Here is an 11,319-nt window from a genome sequence, read left to right on the forward strand (position 1 = left end):
ATCGTGATGATCTTTACACACTGTGTTGAGTTTGTGGTTATTCGCAGCCTCTCTGCTTAGGGTGCGGTGGTTGAAACATAGGACTGGTAATCAGAAGGTTGCTGGTTCAATCCCATCAGACATCACCACAGCAAGGTATGTAGAGGGTTCATTTACCCAAATATAAAAATTGACATGAATTTTCAAATGTTCATGCTGCACCTATTATGAATGCTGTAAAGTTCCAAAATGGACAAAAAAGCGACAAATAATCAGTACATATGTTTTGTATTCTATTTTCAAGTCTTTTACTATTATAGGCTAACATAAAAAACAGGATTTATTGCAAGAACCAATCATAGCCGATTATATCCAGTCATATCCAATTATATCGCAATGGAGCTATTTCCTCCTCTCAGATGCATTTCCACGATTTATTTTCAATAACCCCCAACTAAACACATCACCAGCTTTAGGGGGTCTGTTAAAACCGAGCGGCAACCTCCCGCTCTCTCTAGTGAAGTCAATAAGGAAGTGACTAAAACTGCAATTCATCGACTGGTCGCTTGAGGCTGGCTGCAAAGGAGAGTCAATCCCATAGACTCCCCATGTTAAAATGCCCAACTTTACAGCAGAAAAAAACATGTTTTCAGCCTGGTGCAAAAAATTATTTTTTTAGTTTATATAGCTAAATTTGCCCTTTATGACAACTGTGAGGGGGGTGAATTTTTTTATAACTCATCCGTTTAAATTATATTAAGCCTTAAAGTTCTGCATAATTAAGGGCGTGGCCACTTGAGTGACAGGTGAATTGCCACTGCTGTCACAGCCGTCGCGCTAGGTGGGAGTGGCTTCAGCAACCAGCTCCCGCCCTTTTGCCCATTTTTGATTGACCGGGAGAGTCGCGCGGTGATGCACTGCCAAGATGGCGGCAGCTCGCTCTACACACTTTAGGCTTCAAAAACTCTCTTCAGGAGTCTACGGGTGACGTCACAGACACTACGTCCATGTTTTTATACAGTCTATGGTTAAAACGCATTGGGCTCAGGGGTAGTAAGACACTTGGACTCCTGCTAGTGTCGCTATTGGACAGTTTTACTTTAGAATTTTTATTTATTTATATGCTTTAAGTATTAAGTATTGTTTGCGTTTTTATTTATTGCGTTTTTATTTATTTTCTCTGTAAAGGCTCTGCCTCCCTTGCCTCCTCAGGGATATCATATGCCCCTGGTTCAGACTTTAAAAAAAAAGGTTAACGCAGCATGTCATTGATTATAAACATCATATTTAAAAGGACTGTGGCGATGAATGCATTCATTTCTGTGATAATCGTGAACGGTTTAATGCCCTAATACAGCACCCTTTTCTCCTCCAGAGGCTATGCTAATGTTTCTCCCCACTTGTTGGGAGTAGAGTTCTATTGTGCAGAGCAAGTATTATGAGATTAATCATGATTCATCACACGTAACATGATTAGTTCTGATTAATCACCCAAATCGATTCACAGCTATAAAATAAACGCAAATACAAATATACCCACTTGTTTTCACAGTAGTGAAGGGAGCCGGGTGAACATTGTTCTAAGCATCTCCTTTTGTTTTGAAGAAAGTAAGCCGCACATGTTTGTTACAACATGAGGTGATTAAAAGACAGTTCAAATTTTTGGGTGAACTAGTCTTTTAATCCCAGGTTTCTTCACAGAGAAATCGTTTAGAATAAAACTGTCTGTTAAACGCTGCATCAGAGTGAGTGTGGTGTGTGTGAGAGCAGGTAATGGCGGTTTAGAGGTTATCAGAGAGCGGACATGCGTAATAAACCACACACTGCGGTGAGGAAATGTAAAATTACTGATTTGCGCAGTGGTGTTTCTGTTGGCAAGGCCCTTCCAGATGAGCGCAGGCTGAGTTTTGGAGCGCTTCTCAGAACAGCTCATTTAGTTCAGGACGTCCTGGGAATTTGTATTCGCAGGTCACTATAATTTTCTTCCTCCTTCCTCAAAATCCACTTGGTAGAAGCACTTATTTCTCAAGAGTTTGCTATACATAGGTTCAGCTGAAGTGGTATACCAAAAACAAACAAGCACAGTATTGCGAGCTGTAATTAAAAGGCTCCCTTAACGTGATTCAGGTTAGCATCACTTCCTCTCGTCATACTGCAAATCGCTATAGTCTATCGATCCAGACTACGTGTTTGTTTGTTTGTAGGTGTCAAAAAGAAACAGAGACAGGTACGAGTGGATATACTTACTTGTCCTTTCAAATATGGTTCCTGGAAACTCTCGCTTATCCTCATTCTCCCTACATTATTATTCTGTCTTTCTGCTCTGTTTTCCTAGGCTATTTACTCAGGTTCTAAATTTGGCCCACTCTTCTGATAAGGTTGTTAAGGTTGTTTATCTGTTTTTGCCCAGAAAGGAACATTCTCCCGTGGCTATGTCACACTGCGTTCACAAGCGGGCCAAAGTTCAGCCTCTTCCTGTAAATAGATCAAAAGGAACAGCCAGATGTCTCAAATTCCCTAAGAAATGTGCAAGAATTCCGGAGAACTTGCGTACCAAAAGCATGCTTTGGACCTTTGCACTGCCAAAACAGCTGAGGATAATGCCAGGAGACTAAGAGGGAAAAACATGCTTTGGTTATTATGAAAGCAATGTGTTGCATTATGTATAGCTATGTGTAGCTATGTGTGTTTACACACAAATCTACTCCTTCAAAAATATATACAGGTGAGTCGAAAACTCTGAAACCATTACCTTAAACAGGAAATAGAGTTTAATGACATTGAAATATATTTTTATTTTAAAAATGGTGTAAAATTAATAAGAAATAATTATAAACTGTCACATATTTTTGCTTAGTGACTTAAATTAAAATCTGATATATTTTGAAATAAATCTAATTCAAAACAAAAAAAATTTCCTTAGACTTTATGACCCAATTTTGTGTGTGTATATATATATAAATTATTTGCTGTGTGGTGCAGCAATTCTTGCATCATGTGGTTTTAATAAAACTCACACGGTAGCACCGCTTTTCAGCCTTGATTTATTAATAGGTAACAGTCTCCTTCAGCTTCTCATTAAGAAAGGAAGAGAGAGGGAATGAGTGTGTGACCTGCTGCCATTATAGCCATCACTCTCGGTGCCCCGTGCATGAACTCAGGAGAGCATTCTAAGCCATATTAACATCACGCTGAACTCTATTGACTGATCTGCATTAACTTCTCACTAGACACACAGCAGTGTTAAAACCGTACCGTCTCATGCCGTTCTTTTCATCTCAGTCTTTACAGAGAGAATCTGGCTGCCCTCATGTGTGTCTCTCTGCAGGGCTTTAGACGGGCACCTGCAGTGTGCGGTCAGGCCACACAGAGGATATTTAGAGTATGTTTACATGACAGCGATGTGCTAAAAATGGAAACTGTCAAAATTTCAAACACAAACTTTGAAACCTGTTTTCAAAAGTTTGCGATTTCAAGCCCACAAAACATGGTTGTTATGCAAATGAACAACCAAAACGCATAACATTTTCCTCTTTTAGGCGACATTGGTGTCCGGTCAGCACCACCCCTTAATGTCTATAAATAGTTAGGATGAAGGTAAAACAAAAAAACTCTTAATTTATACACATGCATGTGTATTTATATATTCATAAACATACACAGCACACATACATATTTGATGTAAAAAAAAAAAAAAGTATTTTGAATGCAATTAATCATTTTAGTTTAATTATTTAGACTTGAGGACCCATTTACAAGAATGAGTTACCGCTCTGGGATGATTTAAAGGTCATGTGCACTTGTGTAAATGTGAGTCATAACTGTGCTTGTGTACCTGTGTCATAGTTGACAGGATTAAAATAAAACACACCTGCTTCCTATGATTCACTTCTGACCCATCAGTTAAAACATCCATACATCCCTCCATCATCTTTCTCTCTCTGTCTCTCATAACCCCACATCGTGACCAGCAAAGACTCGTTTTAAACAGGCCAAATTACTTGCCCCGTGACAGAGTGGGAAGAGTTTGTGATAATGAGGACAAATTATATGAGTATCGAATGGTGTTGTGGCAGCAGAGTGTCTGCTGAAGCACTTATTTATGCTGAGAAAGAGTGTGTGTGGGACTAATCGAGGTGTAAATGTGATGAGTCACTATCCCGTAGGGCACTGTTGGGTTTAAAACGTTTCATGGAGAAATAACTAGAACACCGATGTATGTGTGTGTATGCAGTATACATTTATGAAATGTACAGCAGTGGGCAGATATGACCTGCTTTGACGCACAATCTGAAGTACTTGCTGTTTCTGAATTATTTTATTTTTTTCACTTTGGCCTGTAGTTCTCAAACCACAGTCTCTTTTATGGATAATATAATGTAAGATATGTCAGATGACCTAAAAAAATCATAAACTGGTTATATTAAAGTCATTATAGAATAATTTAAAGCAACAAAATGTATTTTTAAAACCAACAACTTATTATCTGATGTATTTGTCAGTGAGATGAGGAAAGAATGTTGGGCGGCACTTATCCATCAGGAATTGATTAGACTGGGAAAAGATGATGCTAGATATGCAGCTTGTGGTTGAAAAATAAGAGACTGGTGACGTGCTCTGAATGTTATTTTGATTAAAGATCATAAAAAGATCATTTAAAATAATATGCAGTGATAAAGACTAGTAACAATTAGATAAGGAATGTGTATTAAGAATGTTAACGTAAGTAGTTTGCCACACACACTTGTTTTGCATTTCACGCTATCAGAATTTCATCTTACATTTTGGTTACATAAATAACTGCACTAAATTGAATATTTTAGCCCAATTTAGGCCTCTAAATAAAATTTTCTTCCCCTAATGCAAGCTCATACCATGAATATGATAGATAAAAAAAAAAACACACACACATGCAATCTTTTCTCCCCCCACCTCCCCTTTTTGTCAAGGTAAAGATTAGAAAACAGCTTCATTTCCAATAAATGTGAAGAGGTTTATTAGTGGTAAAAGGTCAGATGAGGTTAACATATCACATTTGCACTTCTTGCAGATGAATCCGACTATAAAGAAGCATCACACCACCTCTCTAACAGATCCAGCAGTGAGAAACACTCACGTGTGGGCCACGTCATCACAGAGCTCACTAAAGCCAAGCCACCAAAGAGGATAGGTGTTTCTGCTCGCCCACCCGCATTGGCAGAGACGAAAACATTTAGCTGTCCTTTTTGGCGGCAGCACTCGGCTAGTAAAATATGCATCGATAACAGAGAGAAACATGTTGAGTGAATAACCGAGATAGAGAGCGTGCTCAAAGCAGGTTGTTACATAAATAGGAGCCCTTGTCATTCTCTGTTTAAAACCAGGCCGAGGAGGCAACGGGACGGGAGGGGGTGATGTCATCACTGGTAGCTATGGGCAATCATGCAGTCCATTCATTTTTGTGGGTTTCTGTGTATGTGTGTGCGCAATAGCGAGTTTCTGTGATTCTGTGAGTTTCTTCCTGGGATTGAATAGAGAAGGAAGTGGAGTGACAGGGTGCAAAGAACAACGCCTCCATGGTGGGCTTTCACACACACACACACACACACACACACACACACACACACACACCAGAAAGCAGGACTCACATGTGTGTTTGTGTATTCACTAAATTGGCAGGAGTCCCTTCAGCTCTGCCCTGTTTTTGATGGGTGTCTGGTCTGGATGAGATGTACTGAAACACTGCCCTCTTCTGTTTGCTTTCAGAACTGCAGAGAAATGTACAACACCTGGTTTTCTAACTGGATCCGGTAAGTTGCACTATCAGTGATTACAATAACAGCATAACACCAGTGTTTTAGGGATGGGTTTATTTCCAGGTTCACATGTAGTCTCTGCCCACAGAATGTCATTTCCATAGAAATGTGTTGTCTGTTACTTAGACCAGAAGTATTCAGATATTTTCACCCCGGAATATGGTACATATCATTTTTTGAAAGTTTTATACGAAGACTCTTTTGTACTAAGTGAGAGAAAGTCATCAAATTACCTTCAAAATAATGACGTTTATCATGTACCATATCCATTACCCAGAATTCTGCAGATATTCCCTTCAATCAGCACAAAAATGATTTCTGGACCTATATGACTAATCATTTTTCTCCTCTCATTCAGGAAAAAAAAAAAGCTGTGTAAGCATTTGTTTTTCACCTGTAGTGGCACTAAATGGAATAGCAGAGGTAATCATTATTTCCAAATAAACTTCTGAAATCCTCCCTCCATCAGCCACTGTCCTGTTCCAAACACATGCCACTAGTTGTGGTTTACATTGAAGCATCTCAAAGTTTTCTAATTGGCTAACCTCAGCGGACCATAGTCACATTGTTATGTCTCATAGTGCTGCTATAGAGACAGTTGTGATTTCTCAGGACAGCCATTTCAGTAATATCTAGCTGTAGAAAAAAGTCTGAATTGCTTACAGGACCTTTAATAAGCTTTGCCAGCTGCTAGTGTTGTGCTATTCTGAGTAGTGCATGTTATACAAGATGATATTTTCTATCCAATTAAACTGACAAATCAGAAACACCAAAGCTAGCGCTGGTTAACTGAAGACGGTTAACTGTCACTTTGTGTGAAAATCAAGGCGGCATTTCTCTCCTCTTATCCGTGCTGAGTGACTTAGGCCATTAAATCAGACACCTCATGTGGGTTCCAGGGTGTGAGAAACCGATAATAAGGTGTGTAATTATACACAGTAAGCCAAATATGTGTGGGCTTCTTAGGATTCAGAGGAGAACTTATGCAGGCTGCAAAAAGAAAGTAAGAATGACAGTAGTGTACAGCATATTTCTACAGGCCATCTTGATTATTCTTGGTGAGAAATAGAAGTAAAATAACAGACATTCCTCCAAGCACAAACAGTCAACAACATATTTCTTAGCCTAAATATAGCTGTTAACCCTAAGGTTTTAAGACGACAGTTCACCTAAAATAACTTATGTGTCATAATTTTGTAATCTTCATGTTGCCCAAACCTATAAGTTACTTTCTTCTGGGGAACAGAAAGATGATATTTTTGGAAAAAAGTTTCAGTCAAGTCGCAGAAATGTCGTGTGTTCCACAAGTCATGCAGGTTTGGAGTGACATAATTGTGAGTAATTAAAATTTTATGTTAACTGTCTCCAAGTATCTCATCAGGTTCCTCGGAATGCACATTTTCAAAGTAGAATAACTGGCTATAGCAGGGTTTTTCAAAAAGACAAGTATGTGAGCATGTTTCCTGAATATCTGCAAATGTATTATGGTGTTTTATGCTTCAGTACAGTAAAAAAAAATTACACACATCACCTTTAACATTAATCAGCTCTGCATCTGTGCTTTTAGTTAAACTACTTTTGTTACTTCAAATAAAACTGAATTAAAATACTTTATATAATTTACGTAATATATAATATTTGATGAAACACATAATTCAAATAGTAAAACAATAGTAAAACAAATTAGAATAAATAACTAGAATAAAGTTGAAATACTAAAATGTCAAAAACTGTAATAAATGAAAGCTAAATAAAGCAGATAGCTTATAAAAATTATAACAGCAACATAAACTTACCAAAATGAAAAATAAAGTAAAAACTGAAAAAAATACAAATAAAATCTCTCTCTCTCTCTCTCTCTCTCTCTCTCTCTCTCTCTCTCTATATATATATATATATATAAATGACAAAATAACTGATTATATATATAATTCAAAATTGTAATACTATCATAGTATGTAAATAATAATAGTATGTAAATAATAACATTTCCTCATACAGATGGAGACAATGATTTAATGGATGGTAGGGTGACTAGCAATGACATCACCACGATCAGCCATAGGCTGAGAGGTATAAAAGAGGAGCAGCAATGGGAAGGTGTGGTACATTTTTACACTTTTTTACGGCAGTTAAGACAGCGCACCATGACTGCCACACATTCATTTCCGAGTGGGCCTGAGATCACGTCAGTGCTGTGTTGGTGGTAAGTGCGCAAGTTAACTTCAAGGACCTTCATTGGCCCGGCCGTAGGTGAGCGACCAATCCTGTTCATGTTTTACGGCTACTTTGAATGATGACATTGTTTAGAGATCTACCAGTGACTCATAATTTCCATCTCCCAGCAGTTCTCCTTTGAAAAAGGGTTGACGTCATCCTCCCACGGACAAAACCGATGCAGGGATTCTTTCTGGGCAATCAAGGGTCTATTTATACACAAACACACCATACATCAAACCACACTGTGTGTGTTATGCAATAAGATGCGGTCACGATCTTATCCAACTGATCAACAACTAGAGCCTGGTATCAATGGAGAACCATTGGACGTCATTATTCAAAACCACAATGTCATGGTGACCATGACATGACATTTGTTTTGACAGACACTTCCTGTTAAAGCATGCCCACTGGCATTTCAACCTTTTGCTCTTCCTGTTACGTTAATCATCAGCTCAGCCAGTGACACAGGGACTTCTGATGGGATTGTTTCGCTCTCCTGGACGCTTCCTCCGGATGCTGGTTTCACATGGTGGTTTAGATGTGTTCTACCAGTGTCTAGCACCATTTGAAATCAGTGTTCCTGGGGAGGGAATTGCCGCTGGATCACGTTTCCCAGCCATGGACTATCCCAAGAGAAGTCAAAGAATAACAAAAAAGGACAAGGAATCTTTAGTGGGTGGAGTGGCTTTTCAAGAGAAGTGAGGGAAGTGCATCTGTTGAAAGACAGGAGAACCAGATAGAGCTCATGGTTTGCCTCAAACGCTCGATGAACTGCTGGAAGTCAAATGAATCTGGTGTGAACAAGCCAGCCCAGTCCCACAATACTGCTGTTTACTGTAAAAAAAAAACTAAAAGTTAAAAATGTCTGTTCATTTGACTTAAATGTGTGCAAGATATTTAATCTTTCAAATTAAGTTAAAATGGGTTAAATTAATTCATGGCAACATATGTTTTTCTACTGCTTTAATTCATGTAAATCATTTAACCAATTTCAACTTCATTTAACTGTTCTTTTAATATAACATCAAGCTAATTTAATATAACAGAAATGAGTTGTAATTACTTAAACTGAGCTTAAGTTGAAGTGATATCTTAGTAGTATTTATTCACTAAAACTATGTTAAATGTTGTTTTGGATGTTTCTGTAAGGCTTGATTATCTCGAGATGATAACTTTGCATGATGTAATGTCAGTGAATGATGCAAGAAGTAGGAACAAAAGTAATATGATGCAGTATCTTGCATTATATAAGAGGATTGAATTTATAAATGTGTGACAGCAATGAGAAATTTTTAGTATTTATGTACAATTCTAGTATTTATTGTAGTTAATTCTAGTATTTCTTAGATCTTTATATATCTATATCTGTTTAACTTTTCCAGTTTTAGTAATTAAAGTTTAATTTATTATTTATGTATTATTTTTATTTTTAATTATTTTTTTCTAGTTTTAGTTCATAATAACACTGGCATTATGAAATGCAGCAGGACCTTAAACTAACTTTAATTCAATTGTAATTTCTAATTTCTCAAAATACAACCAAAATAACTGGCGACAATTCATCTAAAAAACATGCCGTGCTAATTAAATTCTTCAAAATGAGGTTCAAGGATGACTATTTATTGTATGAGTACATCATGGGAGAGTATGTGTTCGGATTTGCCTACTTATCTTTCTTTATAGGAACTGTGGTGTGCATTAGTTTTTCGTTACCTCAGTTGAACTGTCAACTATGCCTGAGAGGCCCTTCTCCATCTCTGCCTGTTCCTGCCCTCATCTCTCCCCACCAAAGGATGACTGATTTCCTCTGGTGCTTAGAGTCTCTTCTGTCATCTAGCACCATTTGAAATCGGTTATAATGACTGGGGATAAATTCTTCAGCTTCCCATTGCGCTAAAAGTGCCATCAGTGCCCTTTTCTTATGTACTTCATGTGTGCTCAGGCCTTTGAAGAGGTTATTGTAAAAATACACTGGAAAGAAATGAAATGTTTTCTTTTCAGAAAGTTATGTGTGAAATTTTAATAAGCTGGGTTGCTATTTTGAGAACCCCTCACTATGTATTCACAACCAAATAAATGAAAATGTTTTCATTAACATTCCATCAGAAGATAACTGCATCTAAACTGACTTCATCTGCACATCAACTCTGCCCTCTGTTGGTTGGAAGAAGACACAAGCTACAAATCCGCAATGTAATTAATATATGCAGAAAAGAAATGTTGATATAAATTCGTGGCACTTTTCACCATATGCATCGTTTGAAAGCAGCTTTACAGAAAATCATTTTGTTAAATGTTTATAATTTCTTAACATCATCATGCCTGTAGTCACATTTAGCAGTGATTATATTTAATGTTCAAAAGTGTGGGAATTATTAACAATGGGAATTATTAACCACGATTTCATTATCAAATGTGAATATGAAGTATCCTTCCTGGTTTTTGTGGATATATGCAGAGCCTGGTATTTAGTTCAATTTATATTTGCTTTGTATTTTTTTATGAACAGTGTGGGAATTTAATGTGTTGACACACTAATAAATATTTATATATTTTGGATGTATCTTTATGATATTTTTTAATTATATTTTTATAAATGATATTATTATAAGTGGTGTATAATAATAAAAATGTAACTAGAGCAGCCTAGTTTTTGTTTTCTTGAGTAATAATAAAGGAGGCATTTTATAAAAAAAATAAAAAGGGAAAGTTTTTGGATTTACTGACTCTACAAAAAGTTTATTCTTTGGGAACTGTCAAGCTTTTCTTTGTGTATTTACAATGGTTGAACTGCCTCTAATGAGTAACCATACAGAATAGGCATCATTAGTTTGAGGTAAACAAGCTAAACGTTTTCAGCTCTAATGAGGTCTGGACTATTGTGTGATACAAATTTGCCTTCAAAACACAAAGTTCAAAACCAACTGCTCATCTTATCTGACCTAACACAACTACAGCATATCATCCTTTACTTGTCCTATCTCCAGAAACTCCGTTAGGCAGCTTACTTTACCAGATTTGTTCAGTTTTGTAGAATTGGCATATACAAAAGTCAATCTTACTATATTCAGTAGGCTATTATTAAAATATATTTAGAAATGAAATCCCCTAAACATTAGCTGTGTTTAGTAAAATCTAGACTTAAGTTTGAGCAGCAGTGTTTCCTTTTTTTTTTTTTCTTCGTTAGAAATAGAACAGGTATTAATAACAAATTAATAACTATATAACTAATTATATAAAATCTGCAAAACTTACAAAAGGTTTTCTACAAAGGGTTATAAAAATAATAGTGTGTGTGTGTGTGTGTGTGTGTGTGTGTGTG

This window comes from Carassius gibelio, chromosome B4, assembly GCF_023724105.1.
Source record: "Carassius gibelio isolate Cgi1373 ecotype wild population from Czech Republic chromosome B4, carGib1.2-hapl.c, whole genome shotgun sequence".
Classification (NCBI taxonomy): domain Eukaryota; kingdom Metazoa; phylum Chordata; class Actinopteri; order Cypriniformes; family Cyprinidae; genus Carassius; species Carassius gibelio.